The sequence below is a fragment of the Triturus cristatus genome, chromosome 3_2 (genome assembly GCF_964204655.1).
Source record: "Triturus cristatus chromosome 3_2, aTriCri1.1, whole genome shotgun sequence".
NCBI classification, from domain to species: domain Eukaryota; kingdom Metazoa; phylum Chordata; class Amphibia; order Caudata; family Salamandridae; genus Triturus; species Triturus cristatus.
In genome coordinates, this window is record NC_140584.1 from 1021690028 (window position 1) to 1021708961 (window position 18934).

Genomic DNA, 18934 nt, shown 5'->3' on the forward strand with positions numbered 1-18934 from the left:
TCATCAGGCAAGGGAATAGGGTGAAGCACCTCAGCAGGGGGGGGGCATCCGCCTCCTGAACCCGGAAAGCAACAGCAACAGCCTCATTAATAAGGAGGCTCAGGGCATCCAAAGTAGGGGCAGAAGAGCACAAAGCACCCTGCTCCATGGTAGCCACAAAGCAGAGGACGGGCACCAACTGAACCGTTTAAATGTGAACAAAGTCCCGTGGCTCCCCACCTCTCGCGCAAGCCGTAAGTGCCTGGCCACCACAAATGGGAGCCATCCGGACTGGGAACACCCCTCGGGGAAGAACGCAAGGCAAACAGACACCGGACGCTCAGAGCTGCAGTCCAGAAAGCCAGAGGGCCAGCGCCCGCTAAAGCAGGACGCACAGACACCAATGGCGGGAAGCGGCCGCCGGAGCAGGCCGCCACCGCCCAATAAAGCATTAAAGCACACATCCGCTGAAGCCGGGCAACCAGTAAGCTGCAGAGTTGTATGCAAAATGCAAACTGAACATGAAAGCGGCCGCTAGAGCAGGCCACCAAAATCCAAATAAACAAATACCGCCATCACAAACAATATTTAAAACACATCCCCAATCACCCACCTAAGGCAGAAGTGAAGGAAAGAAGGCAGAAAAGCAGCCGCTAAAGCAGGCCTCCAGAAAAACAAAAATTAAATAAAAAATAAAAAACACTTACCCGACCACTCGCTCTGCTATGCACACGGAAACTGACAAAGTCAGAAAAAAACGAACATGATGTTGTCATGACACACTTCCCCCTTTATGCACACCAACTAGGTGGGGCCATATTCGTGGAAGTTTTACAGCTCCGCTAGGTATAGGGTTTCTGTGGAGCAGACGAGCTGCTCACCGTTAAGGAAGGGGACGGGAAGACGGACGAGGAGGTAATGAAGCACTGGTTCAAGCGTCAATCCCATAGCTTTCGCCAACGCTGAGTCCACTATAACTGGAGGCACGTGCAGTCCTGCAGAGGCACCCCTGGTAGACTGTACCACTTTCTTCTTTCCCACTGATGTATATACACTGAAATCTTTTCTGGTCCACCTTCTTCTATGATTGGAGTTGTGTAAATCTTTGTAAATGAATCCCAATACAGTCTCTTGTGGTACCCCCTAGCATGCAGGTCACATACGCATACATCCCGGTAACAGCACTAACAGCAGGCACAGCATGCGGAGCAGCAGTCAGCTGTGTGAAACCCACCCGGCCCCGCGTATCATCTTAACCCGGGATATGATTGGTTGTCACGGGCGGCGATGCTTATGCTCGCCAATCAGGCTTGTACGACCCTTATCTCTTCCAGTTATTCAAATCGCATTCAGCTTTGGTAGTATCCTGTCATTTTTAAAAGATACTTTCCAAATATACTGTCTAAAAAGCAGTTATTTTTTAAAAACCTCTCAGAAGGGAAGTTGTAAAATAATTCGATGTTTTGAGCTCACTCACGTTATCTGGCAATGATCCTTATTTCTCGGCAGCGGAAAATATATGTGTAAGCCTTTCACAAAATTGTATGGCAGACATAAATGTACCTGCACACAAGGACCAGTGCCTGACAGCCTGTCAGTGACAGGTGGCACACCAGTTTACTGCTGGTTCCTGCAGGAGGGGATGTGCACAAAAGGACCCGAAATACTCGGGGGAAAAAATCTAATGGGCTCATTGTTGGTACAGGCTTGGGTGACGTCGGCGCCAACGTAAAGACGCTGCAAAATAAAGAATTGTAAATTGCAATTTCAGCCTTAGGTGACCCCTAAATACAGCCCCGCCTGTGACTCCACGGGTAGCAGCTGGGCCATACAGCTCGCCCATACAGTTTCCGTGAGTACAATACATGCCTGAGGCATCGGTAAAATGACCAGTGGAAAAGTCTGAAAACGCCTGCGGCTGTCGTTAGGACTCATCTGGAGTCTCTTTCCAGCCCCGGGCCTTTGCTTTCGTGCGCTGATGTAGGTCCTTGCATAGCACATCGCTCTTCCCCATGCGCGCTGGAAGAGCTGCACCTCAGAGGCACGGTGAGTAGTGAGAACCCAGTCTTACGGACGCCGAGTCGGCCACTCCACCTGTTCACAGTGCTCACGGAGATGCACAAGAACACAAGACGGGGGAAAGATAGTAAAATATGGCAAAATACACTTTACAATACATACACAATATGCACTGGTAGCCAGGTGTAAATTTAGGCCCTTAGACCAGTCCCAAGAAACTAGGGCATGCTACCTTGCCAAGTTGGCCAGATTACTCACCTTGAATCTTTATTGCCTCCTCTCCCGTCTTCCTGGATGCTGTCCTTACACATGTGATACTCTCCTTTCCGGCAGAACCAGTTCCCTAGCTGAAACCCAAAAGGTTTCATCAAGATGGCCCCCGTTACCCAGGAGCCACCACAAAAGGAGGAACCACCGAAGCACTTCCTGTAACATACCACGCAAATGCCACAAGACAAACAGCGAAACAGGAAATAGTCAACCGCCACGCCTAGGCGGGAGGGCGGGACTCAGGACTGTATCAAGGAAGACCAGGACTCGGAGTAATGAAAATTACCAGGAAGTAACCGGGGTATAAATGCAAGCCCAGGTCTTCCTCATCACTGATCTAATATAACCGAGTCACACAGAACGTACTACTCTATCCAAGCATAAAGAAATTTAAAAGAAAGCTATGCAGCAAGTATCTACCTCCCTTAAGATCCTCCGCCTCTTTAGAAGTTTATTAGATATTAGGGCGTTTCCACTTCCTCTAACATACGACTAATGAAAATAGAAATAGCCAGAAATGCCCTCTCCCTGCGAGTGGGAGGGAGGAAGCCCAGGACTGAGAAGAGGAAGGTGTGGACTTGGAGTAATGAGGATTACTGGTAAGTAAAACTGTCATTACTTCCTTTTCCGTCTTTTGCTTTCCTATCTTAACAAAGCGGAGAATTTACGCAACCAGTTAGTATTAAGTAACAAAAACATTCAGAAAGAAAAATTCCAGTCAAAGCCCTACTCATAACAAGTGATACGTAACCACAATAGTCCAATCGGAGAGACCATCAAAAACAAAATTTTTAAATGGGGAAAAGGCTTAACCAGTTACCTTACTCATCTTTTCATTTATCAATCACAACTTCCTCTGCTCTGAGGAAGGGAGTAAAATATTGCTTCCCTTAACTCCAACATATAGTAAGCATTGCCACCCATCTGAATTATATAAATATGCTTCCAGCTCTTTAACGATGGGATGTGCCTCTACTGGCTGTCTTGCAAAAACTCTTATTGCTGTGTCCAGTTTTCTCCTTGCTTAGTGCATATCTTTTGTGTGCCCCTCGACATGTCACCTCAGAACAAACTCTGTCCCCACCAAACTTGTCCTTGCCCCTTTCCTTTTAAGCAAGAACAAATCATGTTCCTCTGTTTAATCAATGTATTCCCAGAAAGTTGTACCAAGTCAGTTTCACCTGCATGTAAAATCAAAATGTTCAGGCACCCTCTGCCTAAATCCAGCTCAGCCTACAAAGGCAATAATTGCCACATTGCATTCTACTTTTTACCCACTACATCACCTCATGTCTGCTGCTAGGCAGTCCCAAAGATAATTCATATATTTGCTCATCTCGTATTTTGAAGCCCAGCACACCAGCGAGTGCCCAGCAATTCAAGTAACCATCAATGGGCCCTTAATACAACCTAAAGCAAAATAAAGAGAACATTTTTCAATAATTTTAAAGTAGGCAGTCCCAAAGATAATTCATATATTTGCTCATCTCGTATTTTGAAGCCCAGCACACCAGCGAGTGCCCAGCAATTCAAGTAACCATCAATGGGCCCTTAATACAACCTAAAGCAAAATAAAGAGAACATTTTCCAATAATCTTACAGTAACATTTAACCATAATAGTGTATTTCTTGCAACATTTTTATTGCCATCAACTGATACGCCCGATGACCCCTGTCCCCTGCTTTCATTCCCAACCAGGCTGCCCCTTTTACTGTCCCAGTTCTCAATTAGTGCGTCCTGTGTCCTTCCGGTCAAAATCCCAGCATCTTCAGAGCTTTTCTCCAAACTCCTAATAAACTAGAAGCATCCTCCTGTCTCCTGCGCGACAGAAAATCTCATCAAATCTTGACCAAGGTGAGTCTAAAACGTTCTAAAACGTTCTGGACAACATGCCTCAGATACACTTCTGTTCAACCACACCCATTGTCCTCTACCTGTCTGATCTGTTTTTGACTTCTTTAGTCAAAGGTGCACACTATCTTCTTCCGAATGCACAACTTTCTTCCTTAAATCAACATAAATTTTGGAATCTAAAACTGACATTGAATCCCCCCAAAAACATCCATAACTTGAAAATGATTACTTAAAACTTGCCATATCAATAACTTTATCACGTTTGAAGCAAATCAAGCTTGACAGGGTCTGATATTTTATGTGTGTACCCTTGTCCATGCCCCAACCTGTCAAGACCCGCAATGCCATTTCTTCATCTGCTGGATCGTATCCTCACCATAACTCTCCACAAATGTCACTCCCGCCAGTTTTGCCTGCAATAGTCATTTGGGAAAGACCCTTGTCATTCAAGCCCAATAAGAAACCCATGAGCTCCCTTTGTCTATTTCCACCGTTCCCACAATCTCCTGACCCAGTCCTTGTTCAGTACTCCTATGCTAGTTTCTATTTCTTTCTAGAGGATCATGATGTATATTTTTCAACCAAGTCTATAATTCTCATTCTCATAATGCCCATATATATTGTGGCAACATTGTCTTCCAGACTCCGGCTCTTGGAGCCAGAAATTAAAAACCACTCATAGCATCAGCAATATTTAATGTTCATACCTGGTGTGTTCTTAAAATAGTGTTCTATTGCAAGCAATTCAACATAAACCTTGTAAGCAAGCGAAGCACTCTCAAATCTCTTAGTTTTTGTCTGTTCATCAATTCAACCCCTATCATTCTTGCAACATCAAACATTACGTTTCTATGAGCCATCTCCTTGTTCCATATTTCCTATGCCACCAGCAATGGATACAATTCCAGGAAAGCAATACTCCTCCGCTGCTGCACAGTGGCAGCTGGTGACATTTGAAAGTGGTGGTGAGGCAGAAAAGTTCAGGATGAGTGCCCTTTGGCGAACAAGCGCAGTGAGCGAACCTGACTGTTGTAAGGGAGTTCAGTAGGGTTCTTCCCCTGAGAAAGTTTTGAAAAAGAGTGGGCAAATGGTGCATTTTCAAGCAAATTTGAGAAAGCAAGAAGTTTAATAAAGTAATTGTGAAATTATGGTTATGACATCAATAAATATATTCCATATGATAATGATGTATGCAGCTCCAAATTCAGTATAACCAGAGAACTTCTAGCAAACGTTGAGATAATAATGCAGTGAGCAGCTCACAGATTTCTTTATTTATTGATATACCTTTACATATTAAATCTAACAATACCTATTATAAAAGAAAATGCTGAATGATTCAAATATGAAGAACTAGAGCTAGCACATCCAATTAGTAGCATCCTGTTCTCATATATAACACCTTCATATTGCATTCCTAGCAATGAAAAGTCTGCTGGATGTACTGACATTATGTTAAAGGCAGACTTAATACTGCATTTAGCCAACTCTGCCCCTTTTCCACCTATCTAATGGCATCATCCACACTAGTATATTTACACTAGTTTTCTTGTAATATGAAGTATTTGACAGAAGCCCCATTATGTCAAGAGAAATGATGAATTCATCTGTTTTTCCCTTCTGTATTCCTGTGAATCACCTGCAATTAGGAAATTGTTAAATTCTGTAATGGCCATTCAAAAAATGGTCCCATACTTCTGTGTTCTTTTACTTCCTTTTCCAATTTTGTGATGAATATGTGTAGGAGTCTTTAAACAACAATAGTACCCAAAACATAGAAAACAGACACAAAAAAGTGCAAAACTGTCAAGTTTTATCATAAACTTCATCACAGATGCATTTTATTTTACAGTTTTATAATTTTCTAATCAAGTTGCTTAGAAGTGCTTAGAAGTGAGTAAGAGAGTGATTGGAGGAAGTGCTTGTGATAAAGATCAAGTAGAAGACAGAGGTTTATACATTAAATCAGTATATACAAATTCATACAAAAGAGGCCTGTCATAATTTTTTTCTAAATTACTGATTTATAACATCTTGTTTAATATCCTCTGCCTTAGGAGCAAAGATAAGACGTGAATCATATATCCGATACAGGTAGCTAGTATGTGTCGACCCCAAGTGGAAGGCAGGTCAATAAACTCCTTAAAAGGGGGTCTTCATCAGGACAGAATAGAGAGCAACCTGTGTAAACACGAAAAAGGAGGGAGATCTAATCAATTCTGAGATCTTGAAAGCGTCAGTGTGCGGTACTGCAAAAGGGTGGAATGACTCACCTAAAACAACCACCGGTCAGAGACTGGTAGGAGGGCCTCAAATCCAGGGCCAGCCAACTCCTAGGGGTGGGCCGATAACTTGGTACTGTTAGATGTCCACAAAGATCCAACCGCTCGATGTGCTGGAAATTATAAGGCATGACTGTTTGCCACACAAAAGTAGGATTTCATCTACACAGAGCGTGATGTGAAGGGAACTCAACTATATGGGAATACATCTGCTGTATATGCCCACCGGTATCCAAAATGACAGTGTGGCGTATAGATTGGGAAAAGATCCTAGGTCCAGAGTAAATCCTATGACAGGAGTGTAGCTGAAATGGAAATTAAAATCACCCTGGAATGAATAAGGTTGCAGGCTAAATGGGAAAGATAGTGACAGTATTAGAGTATATCAAAAGCACTTACCCCGTGGTCCCAAAGTCTAGACTAAATCCAATGACCTGCAAAGTGTTAATGTAGAATAAATCGGTTCGGCAACCAATTTATTTGACATTCACATTTTGCAAGTCATTGGATGAATGTATACGCCACACGGTTGTTTTGGATACATTGGTCTCATTCTTCCTCTGTAGATGCATCTTTAGACTATATTTCTCTATGTTGAAGTTGATAAATGCTAGTAAAAACCTCTTTTTTTTCTTTTGTCTTATCCGATAAGAGTGAATACAAAGGTATAATGATATCTATGGATGTCAACTTCTTTTATGATTAACATTAACCTTCTCCTCTTAATTTTATGTGCTTTCTATTGCTCCCCTAAATGACCTTGCACACTGCTGTGTACTGCTCTTTGTATGCATGCATGATAATTATTGGCGGGGGTCAATATTACTATATTTTCCATCATGGCCTTTTCATTACTCCCCTGCATCCTCGCTGGCTGCCTAGCACTTCCATTCCAGCGCCCCTGGGCGCTAGTATTTCTTAACGCGCTCATCCGCCTGCTAGGTGGTGTTACTGCATTTACTTGGACCATGCCTACCAACCCTCGTGCTCCCAAATCACTGCTAAGAATTCTCCTGAACGACTAACCCCACCGCTTTCGTGGTCCACGCTGACGACCCGCCTCCTGTCTTGCTCCCCTCCCTCTGTCAATGCTCATGGCTCCAGATAAGTGTTTGTCGTGATTGGGTGCTAATTTTGTACGCGTCTCCTCTTCTTTTATTATTTGCATTTTACCTCTCCCCTTTTCCTTACTCCTCTTTCGTGGGAGTGAGTGGGCAGCTACCACCACCACGACACACCCAGATGCCTGCCTTACCAGCCTCCCCATTGCTAACTGTGCCTGTCCTTTTTTTAGGTCTCGCCTGGCGTTAGCAGCGTGCATGCTTTTGCCATGCGCGGGCTTCTTGGAATCAATACGGTTCCAGAAGTTCGCTTTGTGCTCTGTCCGTGTTTCCCATTTGTGCACGTCATTTTGCGTCACCTATTATGCTAAATGTGGTGTTATTATTGCTCTGGAAGCTTTTTAGTCCCTTCTGGTTACCACCCTGTCCACTTTTTTCCATGCCCACCTGGACTGGATGCTTGACTCGTGGCGAGACACTCTCCCTTTCATTACTCATTGAATGCACTTTTTTGGGGGAGAAAGCGCGATGTAAACAAGCGTCTGCCATTCCACAATGGAGACAGCTTGTTTTTAATCCCCTCAGTAAATTTCTGTTATCCCTACTAAGCAGCGGTTGTGTTTCTGCTCCCTCATTATGTAGTTTCACTCATGCTACGCACTAATGTTCAATCTGTGTATTTCCAGCATACAAAAAATGTAGATTTTCCTTGTTACTACTGTTTCCTCCTTTTTGCTGATGGCTGGTTTCCAGGTTGGCTTACAGATTGGCGTAGGCTGCTTTCTCTCAAACGAAAGTCTCTCCTGCTTGCCTGTAGAACTGATTATGCGAGACAATAAGATACACGGTCCTGGGGCCACGGAATGGAATGCTTTCCTTTACGGAACTTTTGATCTGACTGCACTGCAGTTTTGTCAGAAAGCTGCTGCTATAACCCATTTGGAAAGGGACCTGGCAGATATGATGGCTTGCTGTTGACGTCACATCACTCAGGTGCAGAGCATCACTCTAGGCAGTGCACAGGCTGTCATATTAGATCTGCTTTCGCATGGCATCCATTGCGGGCTGTCGATAACATAATAGACTTTAGCCTCTTCCCCCTCCTCATGTTGTCCAAGTTGTAAATACCCTCCCCCCTCAGGCAAGTGGAACAGAGGTGACGTCTCTGTGCTTACTCCCTGCTGCTCCTGCTCGTCCATGCTATTACCAGCTTTAGTTTGACTATCAGCATTCCTTATTTTTTTATTTTAATGATCGGCATTTATTTTCATTCTATTTTTTTGTTTTTTAATGCACAGTTTTACCATGCTAAGACTCGAACTGGCTTCCCGAGGTTCAAAGTCGGCAGCACTGAAGGTTATGCCACAGCATCTCTCCTGCTGGCTGGGCATAAGGGTCTGTGCATTTAGCTGCAAATTTATCTTTTCTCGCTTGAAGCGAGCTGCCGGCATCAAAGCCTACTTCACGGGGCTGTCCTCATCTCCATTGTGACGCACTCTCACCCACCCATTCATACCAAGCTGCAGCTTCCTGATAGGCCCTGGGGGCGGGGCCATCCACCAAAGAATGTAAATCCAACTTAGATGTGTCTCTTTCTGTTCATCTACTTTATTGTGTAAAATTAACTATCACTCAGGTCAGCCGTGAAATGTGTAGGTGTAATTCAGTCCTCAGCACTGCACTCTGTCTCTTGTCATCTCTTGCTGTTTAATCCCTCTCTTCTTGGTGTTCCAGAGTCACTGCCTTTCTTGTTTAAGTTGCCTATCCAGATGAGATAACAAGCATTTGCCAATGCAATAGGTCTCGCAGTTATGCTAGTTTAAGGTATTGGCATTGTAAATTACAATGCCTTTTATTTATGTTTTTAAAAAGAAAACAAAAATAAAAGGCATTGTTATTTGCAATTCCAATAGCTGAAACCCGCGTCACTGCGACACCTATTGCATTGTAAATGCTTGTTAATGAATTCTCCCTGTCTGCTGTGCACAGCGTGAGCAGCGTTTCCCTTTCAGCCTCACTCATCTCCATGCCTATCACTAATATCCTCTAATAATGCTATTGTTACTTGTGCTTTACCACTCTTTAACTTGACTGGCTTTACTTTCCTGGGACGGGGTCCCGTGGGCCCAGGAACACCTCCCCTGTGCGGTCGGGCCCAGGAGCTCCGACCAGGCCCAGGGCCCCGCCAGGCACCAAGGTGAGCGCTCTCACCCTGGGCTCCGTTTCTAGCCTCCTGCACCACCAAGTGTTTCCCTTACAGCCTCACTGCTCTCCATGCCTATCACTATTATCCTTTAATAATGCCCTATCCTTGCTTTTGTCTTTACCTTGACTGACCAACTCACCTACAAACTTCCCCCATCTGCCCACGGGGTACCGGAGTCAGCAGGAGTCCTTTGCTACCTCTATATCCCAAGCCCTAAATATCCTTGTCCTTTAGGTCGCGCCCTTCCTACCTTTGAACTATCCACTCGTCCCTCTCCTAGTAGCCTTTACCATTCACATGAAGCTACTAAGGGCTAGACATGGCCTCGCCTTTGCTTCGCTTGGTAACCCATCCGCCTTCAACTGCCTTTACGTACGAGTAGAGCGTGGTGTGGGTGGTTGGGGAGTTGTTTTTAGTGACACTGCCAATGCACTTCACTGGCAACCTGCAGTTGTTGGCTCTTCACAGACACTCTTTGCCCCACCATTCTTTTCATTACCAGCTCGGTGGAACTGAACTGCAGCCTCCGGATGTGCACAGACACCTGCTTATGCAGCAGACATGGCAATACAGACGAGGGCTCCAAATAAATATTTATGATTCGAATATCTCCAGACGCTCTGTCGTGTTGACAAAACATCTGTGGAGTGTTATCGTTATTAGGAGGACAAGTACAATAGTCTATCTTCCTTGCAGGCGCACAGGCTCCCCCCGGAGTCCAGAGCTCGGTTGAAGCTCGGTCGCGCAGCCGCAAGATAGTCCTGGCCGCTGTGTTGTAAAGTGGAATCGACACTTTTTGCTTGCCAGATTGCTGCACTCAGCATGTGGATGCAGAAGTGTGCAGGCTTCCAGCTTCCCCTCAGGTGAGATTGCTGTGAACATGTGCACAAATATCTCTCACTGTTTTGCTTCTTTGGGCACAAAGATACATGAATATTTGCACAACAGGAGAACCATGCTCATATATCAACCCCTTTCCTTCCAGAGACAATGCAGATTATAAACCTCTGGCCACAACAACAGAGACCGCTCAGTCAGGCTTAAACCTTGCAGGCATTAATTACCATGTTACAAATATGTTTTGATCTCAGATGTAGATCAGTCAGCAGCGAATCCTCCTTTAGGGCGGAGGAGCATCGGCACACCTGCTGCAGGGGGTTGGGCCTACTTGCCCCGAGGACAAAATACACATGAAAACTTGTTGCCCTTGACCCTAAACAATATGTCCTGGGCATCGGGCTATAGGAATTCTGGGAGAGGATGTGGTCCATCAGCTAGACTGCCGACTTTGGTGCTGGAAACCAAGGTTTGAGCCTCGAAGTCGCGTCCACATCCTGTGATTCTGGGCAAATCACTTAATTTCCCCATGTCTGAATGTGTAAGTAACAGGTGCTCATGTAAAGTGCTCCAATACCTTCAGGTCCAGTTCGCGCTGTATAAATCTGCAAAAAAAACAACAAAAAAACTACATCCCTGTAACATTATTAAAATAGCATCAAACGTACTCTTCTTTTTGCTACCGGCGAGTTTAGGGGCAGTGTTGATTACTGTCGATTGACAGCCCCAGGGATGACACAGCCTGTCTTGCGCCAGCCAACCCAACATGTGCACTTCTGCCCACACTGATAGCAACTGTGTTAAACAGCCGAGGGATCCCAGTCTCAAACGGAGTGCTTGGTCAACCTGCTCCATCCAATCCTGCAGCTTCTCTCATGCTGAACTACATAGAGAAGCTATAAAATTGGTTAGGTTCGAGTTGGGGGGAACAAAAGTTTCATCCAACTTCGGTCAGAGTCTGCAGCCTCGGAGTGAGGTAGAATAAAAAATGTGCTAGCATTCGCGCCAACAATTTTCAATTCTATTAAGGACACGGAGGCGAAGATTATGCTTTCTCTTTCTTTTACTGTAACAAACAGCAGCCAATAAGATCATTTATAACATAGTAAAACAAAAACATTTCCAGAATGCTTAGCAAAGGTACACAACAACCATAGAGACTAGCCCTACATAAGTCTTTACACCTTCACACTTCCTCTTTCTTTGCCCAACGAGCAGAGTCCAAGTTGAACCAGAACAAGTCCAACTAAAATCCATAATGTCTCCAAAACACTCTAGAATGCTGAAACAACAGGAACTTTGGAACTTGAATATGAAGGTCGTAGAGCACGACTTCCCTGAGGACCAGCCGATGGTCTATTCTCCCTTCTGGTCAGCGCCTGAAACAGAAAATTTGTACTTGTAATAACTGACATAGACCTGTAAACCAGGGAGGGTAAACATGACATTATGAATCATAATACACATGTTACTGGGCGGGATAATCTTTGCCTCCGTGTCCTTAATAGAATTGAAAATTCTTGGCGGGAATGCTAGCAAGTTTTTATTCTATTACAGGACTGGAGGCTTCAGATTATGCTAGTTTAACGCTTATGTAATACAACATTAGCTACATCGCCTACAGGTTTGTAATAAAATTGTTTGAAAGTGGAACTGGAAGACCAATCAGTCGCGTTCATGATATCCTGTATACTGGTACCAAGCATGAATGATTTGGAGGCCATAGCACCTCTGACTGAATGCGCTCCAAATAATTCAGTATCAATACCTGCTTCAGACATTACATATCTAAGCCACCTGGCAATAGTAGCGGAAGTAACAGGTTTGAAAGGTTTCTGTAAAGCAATTAGTAACCGGGAACATCCAGCTGGTCGAAGAGAACATGTACATTCTTCATACACTTTGAGACATTTTACCACACAAAGTTTCTCATTCGAATGAAAAGCATTATAGTCAATAGATTTGGAAAAAGTTTTGGTACGAGCAGTAATAACAAAAGACATGCCTTCAGGTGAAAATATTCTACCGTCCAAATCTAGAACTCGAACATCAGAGACACTGCAACAAGCAGCTAAACACAACAACATGGCTAATTTAGCTGACAATTGCTTTCGAGAAAGTAACTCATTATTAGGCCAATTATCAAACAAATTCAAGACTTTAGAAACATCCCATAAAGAGGTATACTTAGCCTTAGGAGGATTGGCAATGCGTATTCCTTTTATAAGTTTGCACACCACCGGATGCATGCCCATAGGTCTGCCATCCAGATGGGTGTGGCCTGCTGAAATGGCTGGGCAAAAATTATTCACTGATCTATAGAATAACCCATCGGCGGCTTTCTGGGAGAGAAAGTTCACCACTAGAGAGAGGTCTGCTTCCACGGGATCCAAGTGCTTCTCCAAGCACCAACCCAGCCAAGCCTTCCATGCGGAACAGTGTTGTTTCCTGGTTGAAGGAGCCCAGGCTTGTTGGATAAAACTGGAAGCCTGCTCTGAAATTCCTGGCAACGACCATTGTTGCCGGAAAGCCTTCAGGCCATCAGGGACAGCTGCCCCGCCAGGACCAGCGGGTGGAGCTCTCCCTGAGGGCCCTGGAGCATCGTGGGAAAGGACGGGAGACGAAGTGGGCAGTTGCATGCCATCTCCAGCAGGACTGGGAACCATGGTTGTGACTTCCAGATCGGTGTCACCAATACAATTTCCGCTTCCTGAAGAGATACTTGTAACGCTACTCTGAGGATCAAGATAAATGGAGGGAGGGCGTAGTGGAGACTTAGCGACCAGTCTTGTGTGAATGCATCTGTCGCCCTTGCGAGGGGGTCTGGCCTCCAGCTGAAGAAGGACTCCAGATGATAGATCAGTCTGGAGGCAAAGAGGTCTACTTGGAACGGACCCCACAATGATTGATTCTGATGAAACAAGGACGGGTGAAGCTTCCAATCGCTGCAATTTTTGAGGTGGCGATATTGCCAGTCTGTCACTGCATTGTCTCGTCCCGGAAGGTATTCAGCAATCACTGTTATCTGAGCGCTAGGCAATAATGCCAGGAAACCTTGGCGATCTCCGCCAACATCGGGGATCTGGTTCCCCCCAACTTGTTTATATAGCGCACAGCTGATATATTGTCCATTCTCAATAGAATCCAGCATGACACCTTTCTAGGAGAGAGGGTGCGAATCGCAAATGACCCCGCCAGGAGTTCGAGACAATTTATGTGCAATTCCAACTCCTGGAGGCACCATCTGCCCCCCGTGCTCCCCAACCCGATCTACTGGCATCGGACTCTATGATCAGCTCCGGGCGAGATCCGAAGATCGCCCGACCATCCCAAGCATCCACTTGAGTCAACCACCATTGAATTTCTGCCCGGGCTTCATCCGTAAGAGGGACTTGATCCGAATAGGACAGGCCCTTCTGAAGATGTTTATCTTGAGGTGCTGAAGGGCCCAATAGTGTAGGGGCCCCGGAAAAATCACCTGAATGGAGGAGGCTAACAGACCCACCAAGCGAGCGATTGCCCGTAAGGACATCAACTGCGTGTCTAGAGTCTTTCTCAACTCTCTCTTCAAATCCCTCAGCTTATGTTTGGGTAACATGAGCTGGGCTGACTGGGAATCGATCACAAACCCCAAGAATTCTAACGACTGCGTTGGAAGGAGGACCGACTTCGTTTTGTTCACGACAAACCCCAGACGCCCTAACAGTGTCATCGTTATCTGTAGGTGAAGAGCTGCTAGATGCGCTGAAGGGGCCATGATTAGAATGTCATCGAGATACACTATTAGACATATCCCCTGTTCCCAGAGATGTGATACCACCGGCTTCAGTAGTTTGGTGAAACACCACGGAGCCGAGGAAAGACCAAAAGGCAGGACCAAGTATTCCAGTCATCTGCCGCGCCATTGACATTGCGGGAACCTGCAATGAGGGGGAAAAATGGGGATCGTCAGATACGCGTCTTTGAGGCCGAGGTGGACTAACCAATCCGCCTGCCTCAAGATGTCCGCTAGAAGATGAATCCCCTCCATCTTGAAATGACGGTAAAGAACAAAACAATTGAACTCCTTTAGGTTCAGCACCAGTCGGAACCCGCCACCCCTCTTTTGGACCAGGAATACATTGCTGCAGAAACCCGCTGGTTCCCCGTCCTCGCAATAGGCAACCGCTTGTTTCTCCAGCAACTCGTCTATTTCTTGATCTATAAAAAACTCGTCTTGTTGGGAAAAATACAGAGGATTTGGGGGGACCACCTGCTGGGGAGTCTGAAAGAAATCTAGCTGAAAACCCCGCACTGTCTGAAGGACCCAGGAGTCCTGAGTAATAACCTGCCAGTTGTGAAGGAAATGGCGAATACGACCTCCCAGAGGGTAGAGAGGCAGAGACAGTGGACTCATCTATTGTAATTTGCGGCTGGGTGTTTCCTCTATGACCCCATTGATGGAAGTGGCGGCAGGAGAAACGTCGTGTTGGGTAGAACGCACCACCTCTGGTGGGGTCTTGAAAGTCTCCTTGACCTTTGTCGTAACCCCCTCTGGACGGCCTGGTGAGCGGCCCCTGCCTTGCCTGGCCCGTCCAAAAAGACCAGCATTGAACACCCTCTTGATGTTGGATTGAGCCTTGTCTAAGCTGGTGAAAGTGCCCACGTATTTAGACACGTCTTTCACAAAACGGTCACCGGATAATAAACCATCCGCCAAAGCACCGGGTTCTGCTGAGGCGAGCTCCGTCAAATTGCTGTCCATGCGCATTAAGAGAGATTTCCTTCGCTCCGCGGATATGGCGCAATTTGCGTTGCTAGAAAACATATGGCACGTTGCGTCCACCCCGCAAGGATATCCAGATCAACGGGTTCACCACATTCTTTGGCCACAAGAGCTAGCTCCAGGATTTTGGATAAGGGGCCGATGTCTAGCAATTTACCCTGACACCCCCGCCAGGCCCGATCGATCCCTTTCTTGGGGTCCTTCTGAAATTTCTTCAGGAAGGCCAACATGTTAGGGTCTCCGTGACCTTGTCAGGCACATCAGGACGCGGACATTCCGACCGTAGCCGGTTCCGGACTTCCCTGTCAAAGCTACGTCGTAAGGTCTGCTGAATATAGTCTGCCACCTCTGGAGGGGGGCCCAATCGGAAGACCGCGGATGCACTATATCCTGGGGATTGAAATCAAAAGGATTTGAGGGCTGGTAAACAGGAGGAGATTGCTGGCGAACAGAGGCTTTTTTGGCCTTCTTTTTCTTAGGCGACACCGTCTGTCCGGAGGAATCAGTGTCTGTACCAGTGTTGGTATCTGTGACCACCTATGAGGACGTGGGCAGTGGGGTCAAGAACCCAGAATATGGATGATCCCTGATCAAAGGAGGGGGCAGTTTAGAGAGTGATTGCGCATGCGGCCATTTGGATGCGCTAGTAGATACAGACTTTCCCCCTGACGTGGAAGGATTTGCGCCATCCGTCTGAAGCAGTCCATGGCGTTTCACGAAGTGCTCCAGTTGCGCTGTAATAGGGTTTAAAGCGCCCGCTAGCGCTTTATTCACGGTCTTAGGAACCGCCACTTCCACCGCTTTAGTAACGGAATCTTGGACGGATGTATCCAAAGCATCCACGAGGTTGTCTTCCAAGAGGGGGCCATGCTCCTCCTCATAGTACCCATATTCATCTTCTTCAAAATAGGCCGTCTTCCATGCCAAACACACAGCTGGCGACACTTTAGACAAAATGTAATAATGGGTCCCAAAGGGATTAATCAAGGGGGAGTAACCCTGGTGCAAACAGTAAGTAGGCTAAATAAATGCTCCTCAGCAAAGCTGTAATCCACAACGTCAGCCCGAAGGCGTCACAAGCCACACAACACACACAAGCCTGCACTCAGCTTGGGGCCTGCCTTGTTCTCCAGCCCAGGGGAGGCGTCACTTAAGGGTACTCTGAAGAAAACAGCCTAATGCTCCGACGCGCGTTTGAATATGCGCGCGGGACGAAGAAAAATGAAATTGGGCGTTGCGTAGCCCAAAACTTGCCCAATTGGGCTACGCGACCTGAGGCTCGTGAGAAGTGCGGGCCTGTACTAGGGAAGGCGCCGCAGGCCGTAAGAACAGCAAGAACAGCGGCGGTGAGTCGCGGAGAAAGTACAACTTAGGATCGACAGGTGAGGGGGCGCTATTAGAACGAACCGCCACCTTCCGAGTGCTTGTAATAACCGATGCAGCGCAACGCGCTGAAATAGTACACGCGCGCAGAGTGCACACATAGGCAGCAAGTAATAGCGAATGACACACAAAAGGGCTGCAATAGTCACAGAGAATATCAATCACAAGCAAGTACCAAGAGAAGGGCAAGAAAAAATTTGAGCACTTAACTCTGTGAGGAGCAGCAAAGAAAGAGGAAGTGTGAAGGTGTAAAGACTGTTATATAGGGCTAGTCTCTATGGTTGTTGTGTACCTATGCTAAGCATTCTGGAAATGTTTTTGTTTTACTATGTTATAAATGATCTTATTGGCTGCTGTTTGTTGCAGTAAAAGAAAGAGAAAGCATAATCTGAAGCCTCCGGTCCTGTAATAGAATTGCCGCTGCTCAGCACTAATGTAAGTTAGTTATTTTTGTTTATATTTCATCATGTCTATGCCTGACTTAGTTTTTTCATTGCATGTGGCAGGCCAGTCGCCTTGACGGTACCTATCTGTAGAGCTTGCTGACAGGCTATGTCAGTCAAAGGGTCGTTCTTTTATCTTAAATTCTGCATTCACGCTGCGTCCATGTGTATTTTGTCTACGCTGTTAAAAGTGCTGTCTCAGGAGGCATATACGATCCACAGCCCTTCGGCTATTGCTTCTTTCACGCACACATGCCATGCTTCTTTATCACTAGATTTGCCACATGCTGCTTATCACTGGCCACTTTTGCCGCACCGCAAACAACTTTGGGGCAGATTTACAAGCCCCCTGCGCCACCACTACGTCACTTTTGGTGACGGACTGGTGGCGCAGGGGGCTCCTCCATATTTACAAGGAGAGGAAAAGCCACCCTGCGTGACTTTTCCTCTCCTCGTAAATATGGCCCCTTCACATGCAGCACTGTGCGTTGAAGGGGCGTTCCATGGGTGTTGCTGTGGGTGTTCCCACGCAACACCCATGGAACTAGACACATCTCCAGATTTACGAGAAATTGTAAATTTGGAGATGCGTGTGAATGTTACGCCACCCTAGAGGTGGCGAAGCGAGGCGCAACGAGGAGAAATGTTTTCATTTCTCTACGTTTTTTCCTCTTTCAATGCGTGCTGCATTGTACAGCACGCATTGAAAGAGGAAAAAGCCTCTTGTGATTGTTTTTGTGCAGGAAGGTGTCCCTTCCTGTGAGATGGATTAAGCCACGCCCTATTTACAACACTAAGTTAGCATAACCGAAATCATAGTTAACAAGCAATCTTGTCGTTTCTGCTGCACTGCACACGACACTGTTGTTATGTGTTATTCATTTTAGAAATGCTGACTCGACTTTGCCTTACAGGATAACAAACTGTTGTTTCACATTCTTAACCGTGAAATGTGCCCTTGGTCTGTACATCATGCAAAGAACGCGTCTGCTGGAGCAGAGTCTTCTGTTGAAAATTTATTGCGTTTTAAGCTCCAGTTTTGTTTATATGTTATGATTAAAATTACTAATTTATAATCACTAATTATCACTAATTATTAGTTTTGTTAAAAGTCTTGATTAACCAACATTACTAATGAGAGAAATTACACGTGGGGATGCATATATGTTGCTTAAATAATACGTGAACTAAGTTGGTGTGCAATTTAATTAAATAAGTGTTGCTAAAGTGCTATTTGTTTGGTGTTTAAATAACGTGCTATAATGCTTCCTTGTGTCGCAGATGGCCAGGTAATTACATACACATAAGGGTATTAGTGGGGATTAACACTGTATAATCATTATGATGTGGTAATGTTGTTTTGTGTTTCTTTTAATTAAGATGGTCCGTTTTGGCCTAAACAAAGATGGCTGCTATTTACAGCCTGCGCTCGAGTGATTGAGATGTGACGAGAGGCCTTGCTGAACATGGTTGAAAGTCACCTGACCACAGCCTCTGTCTGATTTAAAAGTTTCCGTGAGGACAGCAGCTCCGGGCATGCTTCCAATTGTCCTTGGAGAAGAATAAAGCCACATTGAACTATGATAAACCTGCGGTGACTCTGCTATGGTACCAAGGAAGAGCATTCATGAATGTATCGCTTCCAAACTCGAGTTTCCTTCTTCCGTGTTTTTATTTTTGTAATTTTTCCTGAGTGGAGGTTTTCTAAATGTTGCCAGATGACATCCTTACCTGCTCGCTCTGCTCAGCGGCTCAACGGACATTCAGAGTTTATTTGTTACATTTATTTTGCTAGTTTTGTTATAAATATTACTAGACTAGAGAGGGTCTGTAG

The 18934-nt window shown here is 45.6% G+C and overlaps 1 long non-coding RNA gene across 1 annotated transcript; it reads left to right on the forward strand.

Moving 5' to 3' along the window:
* Nucleotides 1-2535: 2535 nt before the first annotated feature.
* On the forward strand, nt 2536-18592 carry LOC146859011 (uncharacterized). The gene is made up of 3 exons (XR_014979727.1): nt 2536-2867; nt 17024-17092; nt 18481-18592. It is a non-coding gene; the product is annotated as an uncharacterized LOC146859011 (long non-coding RNA).
* Nucleotides 18593-18934: the final 342 nt, after the last annotated feature.